Raw genomic sequence first — 22,148 nt, 5'->3', positions numbered from 1 at the left:
CTTACAATCAGCATAACGTCCAGTGGATGTGCATTTGTATACATATCAGACAGTTTACAGCATTCGCTCAGTTCCAGATTAATACTAACTGGTCCATGCTGGAAAATACAATTTTTTTGTTTTTTTCCCTAGAAGCATCAGGACCCAGAAAGGACATACACGGCCCCCCTCTATGTTTATCAGGTTGAGGGCACTGTATTTTGATGTCAATAAGCAATTTTTCTAGCTCGTCTCCGGTCTGACCCTTTTAATCCATCAATATATTATTAGAGATAAAATTGCCGGAGACCCCTGCTGCACTAGCAAGATAAATGGCGCCTCTGAAGTCAGGCATTAAAGAGCAGATTAAGGCCTTGTGATGCTTCTTTCTCTGCTCTTCTGTCCAAGCTATCACACAGAGTGACAAGAAAGAAAAATAATGAACTCTGGCCGGGGGAAGACAGAAAAGGGGGGAAGGAAAAGAAAAAAATAACAGAGAGAGAGAAAGATTGTATTCAGTGCTTTCCCTTCTTTCCCCTGACGCCGCCAGAATGACATTTGCTCTCTGCAAGAGCGGAGCTGTAACTCCTATGGAGGAGGCATTCCTGTATATGCACATATATATATATATATATATATATATATATATATATAGTACTGTACACCATATGCATATAATATCTAACCCATACAAACACATAGAAATACGCTGAGCACTATGGAAATAAAGGCAGCTATGTTATATGTAATAGTGTAGTAAAACAGCTAGATAATAAGCATATTACTATCAAGTCCTTAAAGGGATACACCTGGATTTTTTTTTACTTAAGTTTTTAAAATAAATTGTTTAGAAAGTTGAAAATTCTCTGCTTCCCTGAAATCCTTTATGCCTTTTGAGAAATAAAGACATCCCAATATAGACCTCTACAGCCAATCATTGGCAAGAAGTCAGAATACAGAAACCACTAGGGAATTTGGAAAGTTTCGGAATTGCAGTGTCAGGAGTTCAGTAGAGTGAATGTGCTCTCTATTTTCAATTTATTATAGAACATTCTTAATAGGCTTAAGTTGTACAACATGGCTTCAAAGGGAAGCTGTCATCAAGAACAGACACAATAAACCTTACTCACTTATTGAAGGGTGCAGTCCCAGCTTAAATCTCCCTCCTCCCACTAGTAAAATTGTCCTCCAAACTTTTTCTGCCTTTTTCTATGTTGGCCCTGCCCACCACTGCTCGGTTCCGCCCATTGCCGCTTGGCTATGGGAAATGGTGATAAGATCTGCAGTTTCCCACACACTGCTCACTGCTAAATTCACCATGCAGTGAAAGGGACTGCATTCTGATAAGGACAGGAAGTTGACAGGAAGAGAACTTCCTTTCTACTCAAGCTGAGATATAAAGATACACAGAGCTGTCAGTCAAAACACGGATGTGAGGTTCACTGGCAGTGTGGGAGAAAGTGTCACTCTTCTCTTCAGAAGTTGACTCATGTCTACTCATTTGCATATCAGAAAAATGGCTGTAATGAGAGTACAGTGCCTCAGAATAATGAAAACATTCTACAATTTGACAGTGCCTCAGAGGCAGATAACTTTAGGGGATATGGGAAGGACCTTAAACACTCTAACCACAGGTGTTACTGGTTAAGCATGTCTGGGAATTTTTTCAAGGCTGTTGGAAGACCATTTCAGGTGACTACCTCTTGAAGCTTATCAAGAGAATGCCAAGAGTGTACAAAGCAGTAATCAAAGCAAAAGGTGGCTACTTTGAAGAATCTAGAATATAAGACATATTTTCAGCTGTTTCACATTTTTGTTAAGTATATAATTCTATGTGTGTTAAGTCATAGTTTTGAGGCCTTCAGTGTGAATCTACAATTTTTAGTCATGATTTTTAGTCATGAAAATACAAAAAAACTCTTTGAATGAGAAGGTTTGTCCAAGCTTTTGGTCTGTTCTGTACGGTAAGCAATAATTATCTCAAAAATGACAAGTTCAATGAACAGCTATGGCCACAATTCTGGCTCACTTGCCATGTACTTGCACTAAAATACTCTACAAAAGAGCAAGTCGTATGATTCACCACAAAAGTTGGTATAAAAGGCATAAGTAAGGTAATTACGATACATTGGGCACCTGTAGTCTGGTTCTTATCTGTCAATTTTAGATTCTTATAAGCAGGGTTAGCTCCAGGTTACAGTAGGCCCCTGGGCGACAGAGCCTCAGCGGACCCATTTACAGTGAACTCACATGGTGGCATTAAAAATTCAGGAACTAAAACAGTCCCCTGTCACTCTGAGTATACTCAAGTGAACAGGGCATGCAGTGCAGCAGTTCAGGCATAGGCATGTCCATGTGCATACTGTATGAGGCAGCAGTGGCACCACCTGATGACATCATACAGTGTGCATGGGCAGAACACATGGACAAGCCTTTGCCTGCACTGCTGAACTGCTGGAAAGTCGCAGGAAGAAGAGGAAGCCAGACCCTGCTGGACCCTTCAATAGTAAGGAGTCTCTGCTGGACATTTCACTAAGCGAGGGTCTGCAGGACATTTCATTATTAAGGGGACTGTGTTGGACATTTCATTAATGAGAGGGCTTCTGTGGACATTTCATTATTACAGGGGCTCTGCTGGACATTTTACTAAGGGGACCTTGCTGGATATTTCAATATTCAGGGTGCTCTGCTTGACATTTCATTATTATCTGCTAGGTATTCCATTAATGAGGGGGATCTGTTGGACATTTCAGTGCCCTGTAATAGACAGGTCACAGTGTCCAATGGTAGACAATATAGTTATAGGGCCCCACAGTAGCCAACATAATTTTTATCAACCCCCCCGTAATTTTTATCAACCGACTTTTATCAACCGGGCAAGAGAGAAAAATGGTCAGCTGCCAGCCCTGGGATCTTAATGGGCTCCTAGAAGATAAGTGTCAGGGGGGACACATTGTTGGCGTTATCACAATCATAGGAGTCTGTTTCTGTTCAGTTGAAGTCTGTGGGACTATTAAAAATAACTTAGTACTGGGCTCAGGTATCTCCAGCTTTTTGGTACATTTTGAATGGAGACACATGCGGCACTTCCATTTCATACAATAGGGAACATGGGACACCCTTTTTTTATGATCAATGGGGATAAAATTGGTTGCACCTGCAATAATCAGCTACTTAATAAAGAATAAACGGGTCACATCAGCCAAAATGAAATCTACTCTTACATGCCATCTATCCACTGTGACCTGTTAAGGATGGTCCCTAGTATGGTTCAGGTCCTTTTATGATGTCCATAACCCCTAGAGGGAATTTTAAGGGTCATAGTCTTGACAAACCATGTAGATGAATCATATATACCCTCCAAGCGCAATAAATGTAATAATACATAATATCTAGAAAGATTAGGAGAGCAGTGACATAAGATACAAGTATAAATAGTTCATTTCACATAAACTTTATTGAAGACACAAGGACATCTAAATGAGAATAGGTCATATGCATTTAAATATCCTGTGTCTCCCGTCAGGCCATGTACATATTCTCTCTCTTTTGTGCAAGGAACCCTATAATTTAATAACAAACTTCCTCTTCCCATGAATGTAAAACACCCATGCGTGACCACTCTTTATGCAAGCTTATAAGTGAAATTATTAATAGCAAGAAAAACGTACATAAGAACCCTTCTGATTTAATTTTGTGGAAATTCTTATTTCACAGGAATCATCTGATTTAATTAGTTTCATAAGTGAGGAGCATGAAAATGTCTTATTGTTATAGGCGGTGCGTGTTTGAGACCAGATCATGATATTCACGCATAGACATGTTGTCACTCTTCACTGGGTGCATAGATTATTAAAATTACAGAGATGAATGTATGGGAAAGAACCGTATATAAATGAATATACATGAGGGTCACATTATCTCCATCAAAAGACCAATGGTGAACCAAGGTTCTAACTTGATAATGGTGCATTCACCCAGGCTATAAAAGACTATCCAAAAAGGATCACGTTACAATGGTTTATTTTTGGGTTCGTTCACAAAGTACAAAAATGATTTACTATCGTGGGGTTTCTAAGGGACATACTGAATGAACAATGATGTTTGCTCCATTAGTAAATCAAGGTTGCAACATTATAAAGGAGTCTTCACTCAAGGTCTAAAGGTCTATCCAAAAAGGATCACATGCTACACTGGTTAATTGTTGGGTTCATCCAAAAATTCCACAAATTATTTACTACAGTAGTTTTTCTGAAGGATATACTGTATGAACATTCATATTTACTCCGTCAAAGGACCAATGGTGAATCAACGCCAACTTCACTCAATGTGGCTGTAAAAGTCTATCCAAAAAAGTAACACAGGTTCAAATGGTTTATTTTTGGGTTGATCCACACATTAATTACTGGTCATTATAAAGTACAAACTGTATAAAAAATTATGGTCATTGTGTCCTGAGATCTTGTTTGGACGTTCCAAACTTTCTAAGCCACCTTAAATTAGTGTTGGTTTTTTTTTAGTTCAGATTTTGTGCATTGAGGAAAGCAGGTCCCATAAAGCAGATTATGGAATGGTGGACAATGCCGGCCAATACACTACAACCCACCTGGCAATAGAAGACTTATTTTCCATCTCATTTCTTTAGCATAATTCTCTGATCCCTTGATGCAAGAACAATGGGCCACACGTCAAATAGCTATTTTTTACTATAATGAAATATTCTAAACCCTCCTACTCATGATAGATGCACTTCCCAGTGGTAGAAACTTTATCTTTTGAAGATTTATGGCATATCATGTAGATATTCAAAGATGTGCATCTGCACTTCATGAGAATAGTGGGAGCTATTTGGATTAGGGTACCCACCCCAAGATATGGTTGGATAATATTTTTTGCATATCATGTAGATATACAAAGTGGGAGTACCACATTAGCCCTTCCAGCCAAGGTTAGCCAGCAAAAATAATTGTCAAAAAGTTAATAATTGTATATAGTAATAAAATAGTAATAATACTCTCTGCACCAAGAGCTTCCATGATACTGCCTTGAAATGGACTTGTGGCCAATGCAACCAACATCAACTCTGTACTCACTGATGGTTACAGGTCACTGCTGCAGGCAGTCATTGGCTGCAGCCATCACATGTTCACGTCCGGATGTCATCACTGGAAGCTTCTGTAGGATGCAGAGTGTTTTATAAATATATATATATCTTTTTTTTTATAACAAATATCAAAAATCTAAGTCTTATATTTCTGAGGGCCACATTTATCAATAACGAGGCAAAATAATGCGCACAGTGCATCCGGTTTATTAGGGACTGACATATGCTCTTCATACTTTGACACACCTTGCGCGGCCTGATTATGCTTAAAGGGAACCTACCACCACAATTCTACCTATAGAGGTAGAACGGGTGGTGGGTGGATGTTCTACCTTTATAGGTAGAATCGTGGTGGTAGGTTCCCTTTAAACTGAGTGCACCAGTTTTGTTTTGGCGCACTCAGTTTAGCAGGCGTGCGCCCCATTTCTAACTGACTTTCGACATAAAAGTGTTGCACAGTGCGAATCGACACTAAAATGCCCCTTTAGATATAGGGGCAGATTTATCAAGTGTCTGAAAGTCAGAATATTTCTAGTTGCCCATGGCAACCAATCACAGCTCAGCTTTCATTTTCCAAGTGCTCATGCATATTTGAAAGGGGAGCTGTGATTGGTTGCCATGGGCAACTAGAAATATTCTGACTTTCAGACAGCTTGATAAATCTGCCCCATAGTGTTCTGTGTTGCAGCAGATGCAGTGCAGCCGCAACAGAAACTGGCGCAAATGAGCAAGCACTTTGCACATGTACTTATGTGCAAATTACGGCAGAAAACTGGCGCAACCAGTTTAATGAATATTTCATTTTGTTTTGTTCTCTGCTAAGGTTTAACATCAACGATGCTTAATGTTTTCCATTCTGCTTGAAAAGGGTTAATGGGCTGTGTGATACACCGGCGGGGCCTATCCTGTTGGCTGACAATATCGCCTTGTGAATATATTTTGCCAGCGTGGCCCATTAGTTCATGGACGAATGACACACAGCTGTTAGTGAAGTGACATTATCTGGTGGCACAAGACAAATTTCAGACAATATTTCACCTAGACTCGTAAAGTCACTTTCTTACAAGCTCCTTGCTTGCATTTGAGTTACAGGCTTCAGATGCATCGGAGAGGAATAATTGTCATTTTAAACACATCACAGGTGTAATATTTTGCAGCCGCCCCTGAATGTTATCTTAAAGGTAACATGCAAAGAAAATATAATAGAAAACATGGTATTATCAGGAAACACATGACGAACATAGGCCAATTCTTACAGTAGGCGCACAATATAATATTTATTTTCCCATTTTCACTTAAACTACACACTACGTAATCAGAACCATAATCATAATCTCTCTACAAATATACAGTATACATAGATGATTCCTATTCCCGACTTTAAAGACAAATTAAAAATGTGATTATCACTTTCCAAAATTCTCTTTTGTTAAACAAACAGCTGATCAGGAGTCTTGCAAGCTGCCAGACCCCTGGCCATCCGATATTAATCATTTATTCGTAGGGAAAGAGATCAATAAATTTAAAAAATCCCTTTAAGAAGTATACTAAATACACAGTGCATAGGAAAGTTATTATTATAGAAAAATCTGCTCACTCGCAGATTAAGTGTCCCATGGGGCTGTTCTAACTACGACCGCCACAGCAACCAAACCAACCTCATGCCCCAAGGCCTAATCTCCTCTGACCAACAACCACTGCAGCCCATTGTGGCCCCCTTTTAATGAAAAACCCACAGCCCCCTTTTACAGAAATGTCTACAGCAGAGCCCCCCTTTACAGAATGTCCACAGCAGAGGCTCATGTTAATGAAATGTCCACAGCAGAGCACCCCTTTATAGAAATGTCTACGGGTGAGCCACTGCGGAGACCCTCTTTTATGAAATGTCCACAGCAGGGTCCACCTTTAATGAAATGTTCACTGCCGGGTCTCCCTTAAAGAAATGCCCACACCAGAGCCTCCTTTTAAAGAAATTGCCACTGCAGAGCCCCCTATAATAAAATGTCCACAGCAAAACCCCTTCCTTTACAGAAATGTCCACATAAGAGGTCTTCGGAAAAAAAAAAAAACAGCTATACTCACCTTTGGCTTCTTCTCTACCCGGTGCCGTCTTCTCCTCTTCTGGCCTGCGTGCAACACTATGACGTTACACAGACACAACCCCGACACGTCACAGTGATGTGCATGGGCAGGAACAGGAGAAGACGGAGCCGCATGGAGAAGAAGCCGAAGGTGAGTATGGCGTATTTTTTTTAACCTGAAGCCGTGGTGATCATATAGAGCCTGGGTATGGGCCGTTTGGGTCCCTGGGAAGCCGAAGGTCTTGGGCGTCTGCTTATGCCGCCTATGTGAAGATCCACCGTTGTAGTGGCTGTTATATTACGTAAAACTACTGCCACAGCTGCTTTGGGCGCTGTAATTACTATGTAACAGGGGACTTCTCTAAGCTTACACTCAGCGGAGGCCAGGCGAGGGATGCAATACTTTATCTGTCCCGCATTCCCTCCAATGGCCTCCGCTGAATGTATATGTTGCTCATCAGAAGGAGGCAGGATCATTCCATCCATGTTTCCGGCAGGATTTGACATATACTGTGCAGATGGAGGCAAAAAGGAGGTCTCTGCCAGTCTATGTATACGCTTACCCTATGTCTCCCTGGTGTCTGTGCTGAGTGTATACAAAAACCTAGATGAAAATGTAGCCTAACACTGACCACTGTCAGACTGACCACAGTGTCTAAAGTATTTTTGGTGAAAATATCTCACCTCCCTTGTTGCCCCCTGTGCACCGATCATAGGTGCTAATTTGCTGCCTTGGCAGCCACAGGCCTAGTAAAGTGCTGAAGGCAGAACCTAATAAACTGTCATAATAAACTGAAACACCATAAAACAATTTTTCCATTTGATTTTGTTTAAAAAAGAAATGTTAAAAAACCTTCCATATATGATATTTCCGTGTATAATCTAATCTATAATAAAAAAATCCCAATTTAACTCACAGCGTTGTAAAGAAATACCTAACAAATTGGGGCTCATTTACTAAGGGTTGCAGTGCGCACTTTAGTTGGACTGTGCACGTTTTTTGGGGCTAAAACAACTTGCGCTGCTATTGTGGCGCACGTGACCCTTTTGTGGCACGGCTGCGCTGTCTTCCATGCGGCATGATTTAGTGGGGGGGACAGTGCAACTGATTCGGATTGAGCGCCGTATTTAACTATTAAATTGTGTTGCACTCCCTATGTTTAAAATGCACCACAAAAAAGATGGTGAACTTTGTCGGACCTGAGCGGGGAACCAACACATTCATGATTTCAGGTGCATGATCTTAGTGAATCACCGCTTGGTGCATTATAGACGGACAATGCACTTTCTGTGAACTCCAGTGACCCTGTAAGTAAATGGGGCAGATTTATCAAGTGTCTGAAAGTCAGAATATTTCCAATTGCCCATGGCAACCAATCACAGCTCCCCTTTAAAATATTCATGAGCACTGGTGACATGAAAGCTGAGCTGTGATTGGTTGCCATGGGCAACTGGAAATATTCTGACTTTCAGACTGCTTGATAAATCTGCCCCAATGTGTCTCATTGGGGCAGATTTACTTACCCGGTCCTGTTGTGATCCAGCGGTGCGTTCTGAGTGGAGGATTCGGGTCTTCTGGCGATTCACTAAGGTAGTGTGCCCGATGCCCACTAGGTGTTGCTGCTGTGCTGAATTCCATCGAAGTTCACTGAAGTTCACCGTCCTACCCTGGGTGCAGGTAAGCGCGTGTCAAGCAACACTTTTTAAAAAAAAAATACGGCGGTTTTTCCGAATCCGCCGGGTTTTCTTACGGCCACGCCCCCCATTTCTGTCGCGTGCATGCTGGCGCCGATGTGCCACAGTCCGATCGTGTGCGCCAAAATCCCATGGCAATTCAGGGAAAATCGGCGCAAATCGGAAATATTCGGGTAACGTGACGGAAAAACCCAAATTGGGCCTCTAGTAAATGACCCCCATCTCCAAAAAGCTTGATTAAAAGATGATGGGTGCACCAACTCCTCGTTGGGACCAATAAAAATGACAGCTTATAATGCAAAAAAAAAGCCCTGACTTAGCTCCATAAACAGAAAATTTTAAAAAGTTACGACTTTCAGAAAACAGCAATGCAGAAATTCAGTGGGGTAAATTTATTACAATGTAATTTTGTAGTTGTTTGCACTACAAAAAGTGTCTGCACCCCATTTATAAACTGTCTGGGACAGTTTCTGGCTCTCCTATGACAACTTGTCAAAAGTTTCAAAGGGGGCGAGGTCTCAAACCAAAAAGGTTCATGCACCAAAAAATTATTCTATAATTTCCAGACACCACAAATGGAAAACAACTAAAACTGCAACTTGTCACACAAAAATCAAGCCCTCTAACAATGATATACATGGAAAAATAAAAAAGACATTTAGAACTTGAGAAAAGAAAAAGGATAAAGTGACTATGTAGTGCACGTGGCTTCAACAATAAGAATATTTGTAAATTAGACTTTTTTATGATACCCTCTGCTAAAGATTCTTTCGTAACTTTTGACAATGAAGGTTTTGCAGACCAGCACCATGATTTGATTCTTCTTTTTATTTAACCCCTTAACGACCTGGCCCTTTTTTGTTTTTTCATTTACTTTTTTCACTCCCCACCATCAAGAAATCTAGAACTTTTTTTTACACGTAAAGAGCTCTGTGTTCTGCGTAACAAATTGCACTTCATAGTGATGGTATTTATTCTTCCATGCCGTGTACTGGGAAGCGGAAAAAAACTCCAAATGCAGTGAAATTGGTGAAAAAATGCATTTCCTCCATTTTCTTGTGGGCTTGGATTTTACAGCTTTCACTGTGCACCCCAAATGACATGTCTACTTTATTCTTTGGGTCGGTACGATCACGTGGATACCAAATTTGTATAGGTTTTATAATGTTTTCATACATCTACAAAAATTAAAACCTCCTGTACAAACAAAATTTTTTTGTGTTTGCCATATTCTGCCACTAATAACTTTTTCATACTTTGATGTACTGAGCTGTGGGTGGTGTAATTTTTTGCGACTTTTGATGACGTTTCAATGCTTCTAATTTTGCTTCTGTAAAACCTTGTGATCACTCTTTATAGAATTTTTTATATTTTTCAAAATGTAAAAAAATGTGCCATTCGACTTTGTCCGCTATTTTCTGTTACGGGGTTAAACATTGTGAAAAACCGTGATTATATTTTGATAGATTGGCCAATTTCAGAAGTGCCAGTACCTAAAATATTTATGATTTTTACTGTTTATTTATATGACTTCCAGGGAAAAGTTTGATTAGAATTTTTAGGGTTTTTTAATATAGTTTTTTTTTTACTATTTTTATTTCTACTATTTTTCAGACCCCTAGGGTACTTTAACCCTAGCTTGTCTGATTGATCCTATTGCTAATTGCACATTGTAATGAATGGGGTAAAATGAGATAGCTGTCATGGCAACCGATTGAAGCTCCCCAATGATGTCACTGGGAGAGACGATCTTCGCCAAGATGGTGGCGCCCATGCGATGTATGTGATAACACCCGTGATTGGGTGGTATTCCATGTTAGTTAAAGAGAGATAAATATATAAAATGCAAATAATCCAGCTCCACGGACACTCCGGTTGTAGATAAAAACGTGATACGTGATACAAACGTGATCCGGTTGTAGATAAAAACGTGATACACACACAGAGCCACGGCTATGGTCAACCATTGACCATAGCCGTGGCTCTGTGTGTGTCTCCCTCTTCTTGGCTGTATACCTCCTTTTTGTACTTCTATAAAGAAAATATCACGTTTTTATCTACAACCGGAGTGTCCGTGGAGCTGGGTTATTTGCATTTTATATATTTCTTGGACTTGGAACAAAGAGAATCCGTGCTTGGACTCCTGGTCATATACTGCTGTGCCTCCAGGTGAGCTGACTTCCACTTTCCTACTTAAAGCGAGATACATACGTCTAAAAACAAAACTCTACCATAGCTGATGCCAGTAGTGCTGTTTGGTCTACGCATTTCATGACCCGCCACAGATTGTCTAATATGGCACATTGGGGCACATTTATATCTGGTCCCTGCGCGATCCCCGACTGTCCAACGAGGATTAACTCTGCCGCGATTCATGAAGATCGTGCGACCGATATCCTGCTTCCCCGTAACAGGTCCACCGGAGTTCACCTTCTTCTTCCCGGTGTATGTAGGTGCATGGCTTGCGACACTATTTTTAAGTTTTGTCCGAATCCATCGGATCGTCCGATGGCCTGCCCCCCGATTTGTGTTGCATGAAAGCCAAAATCTGATTGCATGCGCCAGAAAACCCTTTTAAATCCCTGTCCCAGCGGCGCAAAACGGAAATCGTCGGGATGTCCGGTGAAAGTGCGGTCCTCGTGGCTCTTAGTAAATTAGCCCCATTAGGTCCAAAGGTGAGTAAGTTACAACTGCTGGGCCAAGTTGCAAAATCCGTACTATGTCCAGTAACTATAATGCATTGTGGTACTAGTCTCCTTATATGGCTAGAGACAACTTACGGGCCCCATAAGACTGGACCTATTGTCTAACACACACGTTACACTTTCTGATGTTCCTTTTTGTTAGCATATTCTGTTCACATCTAGAAAATAAATTTAATGTTCTATGCATTGCTTTTATTTGATATCTTTGTTATATATTTATTGCTTAATGTATATATTGTTATTGGATACGGTTCTGCTGGATGCTCCGTTATTGAGGGGCTACTGTACAGTGTGCAGTGTAAAGATTATTCTTTTTAGTATGCAAAACTATGCAGACATTGAGCCAGCAAGTAATTCTGGGAGATTTCAGCTGTGAAGCTATGAATGCAGCTCTGTACTATAATCCAGGTTAATACTTAAAATTGAAGGGTTGGCCTGGAATTATAATTATCTGCTAAATAGGTCATCAATATCTTAGCGGTGGGGGTCGGGACTTCCAGGCCTCGCACTGTATGGCCAACAACTTTCTATCTTTATCTATTTTTTCTAACTAAAGCCAAAATAGAAGTATAGAAACTGTGGCTATACTTGTATATCTGCTTGTACAGAGAATACAAAGCCAATTCTAAGTTTCTGGCTCACAGGCACAACATCTGTTCAACAGAGGGGTTGAATGTTGTCTCACCACCGATGAGATGTTGGTGGTCTATCCTTTGGACAAGCCATTGGTTACGATTAAAAATGATCGGTCAAGAATTTCTCGTTTGGGTTCGGGAGTGCCCTGGGCGACCGGGACATATCACCGGATTGCCCCTAGACTCTATCAACGGCTGTGATTGGCCAATGGGACACCGGAAACATGAAGTTTGGATCCGCTCACCTCTATTTATTATTCTTAACCAACCCCTTCAACACAAATTTATTCAACATGCATGTAATAGTATTCAATAGTGGATATAATCAAACACTAGAACTTGATGATGCGCTACATAACATGCGCTTGAGACTTGGTGCGCCCCCACTTTCCCGGATGCATCCGCCATAATTGTGTTGCAGTAAACACATATAGCGGTCGTGAATTTGGTTTGTAATGTTTGTCTTGCAGACAAAGCGTCGGAAATTTCCAGGCGAGAAGAGCCGGGTAATGAAGCCACACTGAACAGGAGAGGAGCAGGCCATCACTTAGCTGTGGTTTTTAGATCTTTATAAATGATCTTCCAAGACTACAGCACAGATAAGCTAATGAATCATGATCTATATTAATTTAAGGCTGCTGATACGGGAAGATTAATTGAAACGCGGCGTTCTACACAAATGATGAAGTGGTAACAATTTAATAGGAGACAAGGAGAGTGCAGAAATTACACTTGAAGCTTCATGCATCATTACTATGGGTATTAATATTATCCACAGTAGCTGCAGCATTGATAATCATAATGAAAATCCATAACTACAGCCCAGACATGATTAAATGAAACGCTCCGCACATTCCTGCTGAAAGTCAGAATAGCTCTATATTTCCACTCTTCCCACTTATGATTCTAGGGAGATAAAGGTGATTAAACTGGATGTCTTGTAAACGCTGAGAAGCTTTTTTTTTTTGTACTACCAACACAAATTTTATTGATGTATAAATTACAAATTATTCTCATTTTTTAAAGTTGCTTACTATTCTATTTTTTTCAGGTCTCCTCCCCCTTACTGCAAAAAAGTCTATTAACATGAAGAGGATATTTGATATGACTCTGGATATTGATTCAGATTTTTTTTTTTAAAGTTGAAGTTGTTACAATTAAGGGGTATATTGGGTAAAGTGGAACTTCCCAGCTCATTACCACTTTAAAAGGAGTTTTCCGAAGCAATATAATAATTTTAAATCAGCAAGATGATGCTAGGGATCGGGAAGAATCCAACCTGAATGTGACTTTTATAATGTAGCTGATTCAATGGGCGATGTTGACTAGATTTAGTTTAGGGTTGTCAGGCTTAGAGGTTATGGATCCTTTGAACCACTGCGGACGATGACACAAGCCACTACCTGGGACCAGAGTCTAATGGCACCAGGTTTTCACCAGAGCCCGCCACAAAGCAGGCTGGACTTGCTGCGGCGTGGTACCACCAGGTCGTTCCACAGGCATGACTTGTCCGCAGTGGCAGTCAAGGTACAGGAACGGCAGGCAATCTCGTAGTCGGGGAAAGGCAGGAGGTCAGGACGGGCAGCACAGGATCGGAGTTGGAGAAGTAGCAATAGGTCAAGTCAGACGGCAAAGGAGCGAAGTCAGAAACGGAACCGGGGACACAACAGGAAATCACAGAAACAGCACAAGGCATAGACACAGCTTTCTCTAGGGCTCTAGGCACAAATATCCAGCAGGCAGCCACCGCCACTGCCACAGTCTTTCAAAATTTGGAAAAGCCCCATATTTTGCACTGTGGCCACCTGGCTCAGTCACAGTGTGGTGAGAAAGTGGGACACATTTACTAAGGGTCCGTCGGACATATTTCTGTCAGGTTTCGCAAATGTTTCCGATTTGCCCTGAATTGCCTCGGGATTTTGGCGTATGCGATCGGATTGTGGCGCATTGGCGCCAGCTTGCTTCATATTTTTTTATTTCTCTGGAGTATCAAGGGATTAATTCAGAAAGGAACCCTTTTTCAGTGGTGGGAGAGAGCCTAAGGTTGCTATTAAGTACAGTTGTCATATCTGGGAAAAAGCTAAGCCAGGTAGTTAGAAACTCTTTAGCTATAGCTCCTATCTTTTTTGTTAATTTTTAAAGATTTTCTTCAGTTTTCCCTGACCATACCCCCTCTGTGAGCTATGTGATGAGTGACAGCATTAGCTAGCTGTCAATTTCACTCTTTTCTATTCGTCAATGTTTTGTAATCCAACTAACAATTTTACCTATTCTCTCTACATCAGTCAAGTCCAGTGTCCTTATAGAGAAGTTCTCTCTAACTATAGTTCATTTTTCAGAAAGCCCATTTTAATTGTAAGCATCAAAACCTAAAATGTCAGTTATGATGTTTAGGTACCTACCGTATTTTTCGCACTATAAGGCGCACTAAAAATCCTTTGATTTTCTCAGAAATCAAAGGTGCGCCTCATAGTCCAGTACGCGGTATATATGAACCGTACTTACAGACAACAGCTGCCTTAAACTGTGCACAGGTCTGCCACCTGCTGGGCATTCATCCTTATAATCAGGTGCGCCTTATAGTCCAGTGCGCCTTATATATGAACCATACTTACAGACAACAGCTGCCTTAAACTGTGCACAGGTCTGCCACCTGCTGGGCATTCATCCTTATAATCAGGTGCACCTTATAATCCGGTGCGCCTTATATGTGAACCTAGACACTTTAGCAGCCATTTAATGATGGGGCGCCTTATACTCTGGTGCGCCTTATAGTCTGAAAAATACTGTACATATGATATACTTGGAGGGCAGGATAGGACTTTATGAGCAAAAGTGCTTGACAACCAGTGAAGAAAACAATGAAAGTCTTGTATATGGTTTTACATATCTGGACATAATAAAAAAATATAGTCCCTAAACAAGTGACGGGCTTTTTCAAATTACGAATGACGGGAAAACAGAACGACCAAGTAAGTCTGAGCAATTTACCATTAGGAATTCTGTAAGTGATAAAACCTTTCAGGACATATTTCCATTCAAATTAGAAAATAGGCAACATCTACAAACAAGACAGTTAATGTATGTATATATTTATTTATATATTAAAATGGATAAAAGAGAATGGGAGGGGTGGGATATATCACACACTAACACTTAAAGCGCCAGCACGTGACATCACCCCCACTGCCAGCACCCGATATATATCTAGAGGCTCTGGTCTCCTGATGTATCCTGTGTGTCCCAGATGCCCTGCGCGCGTCCCCTCCATTGCCAAGGACGGACACTTTCACAACTATTCAGGTCCACTTGGAGTAGAAGGGGGTTAAATTTGGAAATAGTTTGGAAAAATTTGGAATAGTAATTTCTGTCTGGGAGCCCTACACCCAAATATACTTTGAGGGTCTTTTATCTTAGTCTGCTGCACCTTTTTTGGTTGTATTTTAGAGACTTTTTGAGCACATTGGGCAGGGCCGGATTAAAGGTGGTGGGGGCCCCTGGGCGCAAACTGGTGGGGGCCCTTCCAACAATGTTTTTGGAGGTATATAGCTTGCCAGCCCCCTGTAGTATGTAGCATGCCAGACCCCTGTAGTATATTGCCTGCCAGACCCCTTTAGTATACAACCACCAGCTCGATGTAGACTTTAGTTGCCAGTCCGCTGTAGAAAATGGCGATCTCCCCCCAGTGAAGGCAGCTGTGTCTCACTGACACAGCTAACATCCTAGACCTCTATGTTCGTTGCGGGCAGCCACGGGCCGCAACTGAGCTGGGCTGAGTCGCTGACTGACGGAAACTGGTGGGGGCCCCTTAAAAAGTGAAAGTGGTGGGGGCCCCGGGGCTCGAGCCCCAGGAGCCCCTCCTTTAATCCGGCCCTGACATTGGGGTATTTGCACATTTTTTGTGCCTTTTACCAGCAGTTTGCCAGAGTTCACCGTGTAACAGTTTCCTGGTTAGCGCCTAATTCGTCTTTGTATTTCTCCTGCTTCCAGATGTGTGCACCTTATTTAGCATTGATTTGTGTCTATATGGGAGTAAATAATTGCACAATAAAACACTTGTGTGTCTCAATGACAAGCAACGTGTTAACTTCATTCCATAATCCATGGAAGTCTTGTGTGTCTCAATGACAAGCGATGTGTGAACTTCATTCTGTGTTGCTTGTCATTAAGACACACAAGCAATTGAGACGCACAAGCAATGTGTTGCTTGTCATTGAGACACACAAGACTTCCGGGGATTACGGAATTAAGTTAACAGGACACAGCACGTTTTTGACAGTGGCAAAGAGCTTTTGGCGCCACGACACAGCTGGGCACATTATAAGCAAGAAAGTTATGAATGAAAAGCCAAGACGGGGGGCGGTCCGAAGGCTGATTGGAGGATTGGCCCATATATGTTTGCTTGCTGGCCATATCCACTATGCTTGAGACAGGCTCCTTGTGAGCTGAAACGTCGCACATGGAGTAAAGACACCCCTTCTTTTTGGACACTATTGTGGAGTGCTGCCTGTTCTTGAATTATACACTCACTGGCCACTTTATTAGGTACACCATGCTAGTAACGGGTTGGACCCCCTTTTGCCTTCAGAACTGCCTCAATTCTTCGTGGCATAGATTCAACAAGGTGCTGGAAGCATTCCTCAGAGATTTTGGTCCATATTGACATGATGGCATCACACAGTTGCCGCAGATTTGTCGGCTGCACATCCATGATGCGAATCTCCCATTCCACCACATCCCAAAGATGCTCTATTGGATTGAGATCTGGTGACTGTGGAGGCCATTTGAGTACAGTGACCTCATTGTCATGTACAAGAAACCAGTCTGAGATGATTCCAGCTTTATGACATTGCGCATTATCCTGCTGAAAGTAGCCATCAGATGTTGGGTACATTGTGGTCATAAAGGGATGGACATGGTCAGCAACAATACTCAGGTAGGCTGTGGCGTTGCAACGATGCTCAATTGGTACCAAGGGGCCCAAAGAGTGCCAAGAAAATATTCCCCACACCATGACACCACCAGCACCAGCCTGAACCGTTGATACAAGGCAGGATGGATCCATGCTTTCATGTTGTTGACGCCAAATTCTGACCCTACCATCCGAATGTTGCAGCAGAAATCGAGACTCATCAGACCAGGCAACGTTTTTCCAATCTTCTACTGTCCAATTTCAATGAGCTTGTGCAAATTGTTCTTAGCTGAAAGGATTGGCACCCGGTGTGGTCTTCTGCTGCTGTAGCCCATTTGCCTCAAAGTTCGACGTACTGTGCGTTCAGAGATGCTCTTCTGCCTACCTTGGTTGTAACGGGTGGCAATTTGAGTCACTGTTGCCTTTCTATCAGCTCGAACCAGTCTGCCCATTCTCCTCTGACCTCTGGCATCAACAAGTCATTTCCGCCCACAGAACTGCCGCTCACTGGATGTTTTTTCTTTTTCGGACCATTCTCTGTAAACCCTAGAGATGGTTGTGCGTGAAAATCCCAGTAGATCAGCAGTTTCTGAAATACTCAGACCAGCCCTTCTGGCACCAACAACCATGCCACGTTCAAAGGCACTCAAATCGCCTTTCTTCCCCATACTGATGCTCGGTTTGAACTGCAGGAGATTGTCTTGACCATGTCTACATGCCTAAATGCACTGAGTTGCCGCCATGTGATTGGCTGATTAGAAATTAAGTGTTAACGAGCAGTTGGACAGGTGTACCTAATAAAGTGGCCGGTGAGTGTATATTGAGGCTCTCTAGCCAAAGGGTGTATGGACTTTGCACCCAACAGGTTTGCTGTGCTGCTTTGAACTTTCTGTTTCTAGATAGATAGATAGATAGATAGATAGATAGATATGAGATAGATAGATAGATAGATAGATAGATAGATAGATAGATAGGGGCACATTTACTAAGGGTCGCGAGCCGCACTTTAGTTGAACTGTGCACATTCTTCAAGGCTAAAACGTCTTGAACAGGTATTTAAGAATGGTCTGTGCTGGATTTGTGTTGCATAAGACCCTTTTGTGGCGCAGCTGCCTTGGCTTCCCCCACAAATTAGGGGGCGTGCCGTCGGACAGTCCGACCAATTCGGACTAAGCACCATATTTAACTTGCAAATTGTGTAGCACAACCTATGTTAAAGGTGCACCACAAAAAAGATGGTGAACTCTTAGCCTGCATTCACACACATCTATGGGGGACGTATATATGGCCGACGTATATACGGCCGATATACGTCCCCCATACACTTCTATGGGCTCACGGCATCATAAGGGAGCGGTAGGGTGCAGCACACGTGCAGCACCGTACCGCTCCGTAATACGGGAAAAGATAGGACATGTCCTATCTTTTCCCGTATTACGGCGCTGTGGTCCATATGTTCCTATCGAGAGGGGTGGGGGTGAGCTGCCCTCACCTCCTCCTCCTCTCCCCGCGCGCTGCTGTGTGCCCGCTCTGCTACGGTGTGGCGGGCAACGGCAGTGTGCATGTAGCCTCAGTGAGTCGCCTCATGCAGCATTATAGACGGAAATAGCAGTTTTAGTGCATTTTACGAATTTCTAGGTAAATGTTCCCCATAATGTGAGATCGATAGATATATAGATGGATAGATAGATAGATAGATAGATAATATGAGATAGGAAAAATAGTTGGAAAGACTGGTGTAACATGTATCAATATTATCAAATGACTTAGAAAATATGGGTATAAACATCAGCTATAAAGAAAATGTGACAAAGAAACTGAGAGCAAGAGCAGGAGGAGGAGAACGAAAATAATATTATATATATATAGATTTTTTCCCTTTTTTTTGCATCTGTCATTTGGTTGCTATCTCACATGTGACTGCTTAATCCATCAGAATGCTGTGAAGATAATGTTTTGGGCAACATAACATGAGAGAGGAGACAGACTCCCAAGGACCAGTATCTTTATTGCTAGCAGGATAAACGGATTATGTCAACTATTTTCTGTCGCTGACAGCTTTTCTTATTAACCGATTTTATTTTTTAATCTTCTGGGGAAGAAATATGGTTTTTATGTCACAATAAAACGCTGGTCACATCTAATTCTGCCCTCAAACAAACAGATTTCTTTTAAAGCTTCGGCAGAAGAATTTGAAATAAGTTATAAACACAAGGAGGAGTTTTGGGGGGATTTTACGTTATATAGGGGAGCGCATGGAGGAAAATGAGAAAGAAACGGTGGGATTATCGGAAATATTGTGTGTTATAGATACTTTTGTGCAGCCGAGAGAATATACACAGAAAGGGCTGCAAAGAACATGCTCGTGTCTAGAGCTTCCTTGTTGCCCACACAATACCGTCTTCTTCCTAAGGTTTTCATAGATGGTTGACTTATTTGCTCCATGAAAATCCATCCTCCTCATACAGAGATGAGTCCAATAATTCACAAAAATGGGTTCACCAGGATAATGTATACTTTAGCAAGGGCATGCCTTCTGATATCAATCAAATACCTTAAGCACAAATGTATCTAATTCCTAAATTCTCATGTAGAGAATCAGAAATAGTTTGGCAATTAGTTTCCTATCTGAAAACTTCCGTCATTTAGCAGAGTTGGTCATCGGAGAGGTCACTTGACATATGCTCTGCAACTTTGACTCCATAGAAATAAGAAAATTCCGGCATCTAAGAAATCTGATGAAAGATTGCTTCTTATGAGCTACTCTTTAGCACTTGTTAAAACTCAACTGCTTAGGCTTGAAGGATTTCTCCACCAGCAATTTGACTCACAGGTCCGAAACATTCAAAAAGAAACTTTAACCCCTTCACTTTCACTGGTTCAGAAATGGAAGTAGCAAATCGTTGCGTTTCTATATCTGAAAAGATTGCTAATGATTTCCCTGTTCCTGATTTCTCCTTGTTAAATCCTCCTTAGTTCCCTTTTACATTTCACTCCATCAATATGAATCAGATGGTTTGAGGAGAAATCTGATGTCCTCCTAACTTACCTTTTGCTATTAGAGCTCGTGCAAATGGTCATTGAGGGATCATGAAAGAGTCTTGTGGAATATTTGTCTCTATGAAGATTGATATGGATAACTCTGTCAGTTAAAGGGAACCTGTCATTAGAAATAGACCTAATAAACCACTACCAGTATATTGTCAAGCAGTTGAACAGCTTATAGATCATGTTTCTCTCATGTCTGAGTGTAATGGCATCATCCAGAAAATCAACTTTGAAGTGAGATGTAAGTTAGATGTATAAAGTCAGGGAGGTGGAGAGTTTAACACTGAAGTCAAGCCCTTCCTGCCCCTGAACACCTCCTCTTCCCCCAGACTTCAGGAGATCAGATCAATGATTTCCCTGGATGTAGGACCATCAATTACAGCAAAGAGGGCATTCTAAGGCAGGGAAAGTTTGACTTCATTGTTAAACTCTCCGCCTCCTTGACTTCTTAAATCCAATTTACTTTTCATTTCAAAGTTGATTTTCTGGATGATGTTCCCACACTGGGCCATGAGAGAAACATCATCTAGCTGATCAACTGTTTGATAACATAAAAATTTTTTTACTCTGACATATTCCGACTACTTTGTTTTTTTTTACTGACATGTCCTACAACCTTTCTTTCAATAATGTGGTTTTTCCACACCGTAGCAAAAATGGAAGGATCCTCCGACAAGAATAGAACACTATTCAGAACATCACCATTGCAATTGATCTTCCTTCGGTCCCACCATCCAGCATAGTAGGTCACTGGAAGAGATACGCATACGGATAGCGTTGTATGTTCTTTACAATTAGAATTTATTTGTATAAAATATACTCACAAAGCATATCTTAAAAATGCGAATGTAAAATCGTAAATGGGACGCCAGCTTCACATGTCCGCCCCACCCTGGGTTTCGCCAACCTCGACTTATTCTCGGGCGTTGTTTGATAACGTACTGGTAGTGGTTTATTAGGCCGATTTCTAATAACAGGTTCCCTTTAAGGGGATCCAAATGCCTTGCAGTTTTAGGGAGCAATGTGACTGCTACCCTGTTAAAAACAAGTATGAAGTTTATCCCTTTAAAGATATCTTTGACACAATGCTATTAGGGATGATGGTATCATGATGGCCTCTGTAACTACTAGGGTTGCGGCCTTTGTAACTTGCGGGTCATAAAAGGGTATGGCTTGATATAGGGCAGCTTAGAAGTTCCTTTAATCTAGTACATGCACAGTAAAAATACTGGTCCCAATTGGGACAAGTAAAAATATGTAGCCCTTAATGACCCTACTGGCTGGGCCAGATGCCTTCACAGGCTTTTAGGTCCAATAATTAAGCAGGTTACAAGTGCAATAGTTTCCTTTGCATTCCCTATATAGCTACAATTCTGGTAGTATATCAGCAATTAAAGGAAAAAGAAATATAGAGGATTGTGGTTAGATTTTCATGGCCCAAGCGTTCATGAGTATGATTGGATTTTATTGCAGATGATAGGACCTCTAACTAACGACCTACAGAATTGTCCTTTTCTGTAGTTGTCTCACATCCTACAAGTTTGCATTCAGTGGTCCACAAATGGCTTTCACCCTCAAACTTTTATTATATTTGACATGTTTGTGTAAATAGCTTGGCTGTATATTAAAGTTTACTTGTGGAATGGAAAGATTAACAAACAGCATTACAGAAGAAGATTGAACTGGGTCTATATGTTTGGAAACTCATCATTTCAGGTCTGGGATTAGCAACATTTCATCTTCTCAAGTCTAAAGAATTAACTGAAATCAAAATAATTTTTGCAGATTACAGCAGTGGCGAGAGATTTAAGTAAACAGTTTAGCGAAAGGTTAGAACCATAAATTGCTTGGTGAAGCAGAGTTGTTCTCGATTAGAAGTTTGGTTAAAGTGCAATTGTCATTTACTTGGAGGGGAGGGGACTACATCTGAAGAAAAATGCAATTTATCAAAGCATTAAATGAAGATTGAGAGGAATTTTAAATTTAAAG

This window comes from Engystomops pustulosus, chromosome 3, assembly GCF_040894005.1.
Source record: "Engystomops pustulosus chromosome 3, aEngPut4.maternal, whole genome shotgun sequence".
Lineage (NCBI taxonomy): Eukaryota > Metazoa > Chordata > Amphibia > Anura > Leptodactylidae > Engystomops > Engystomops pustulosus.
The sequence above is the reverse complement of the archived record's forward strand: the minus strand, read 5'-3'. Positions refer to the sequence as shown.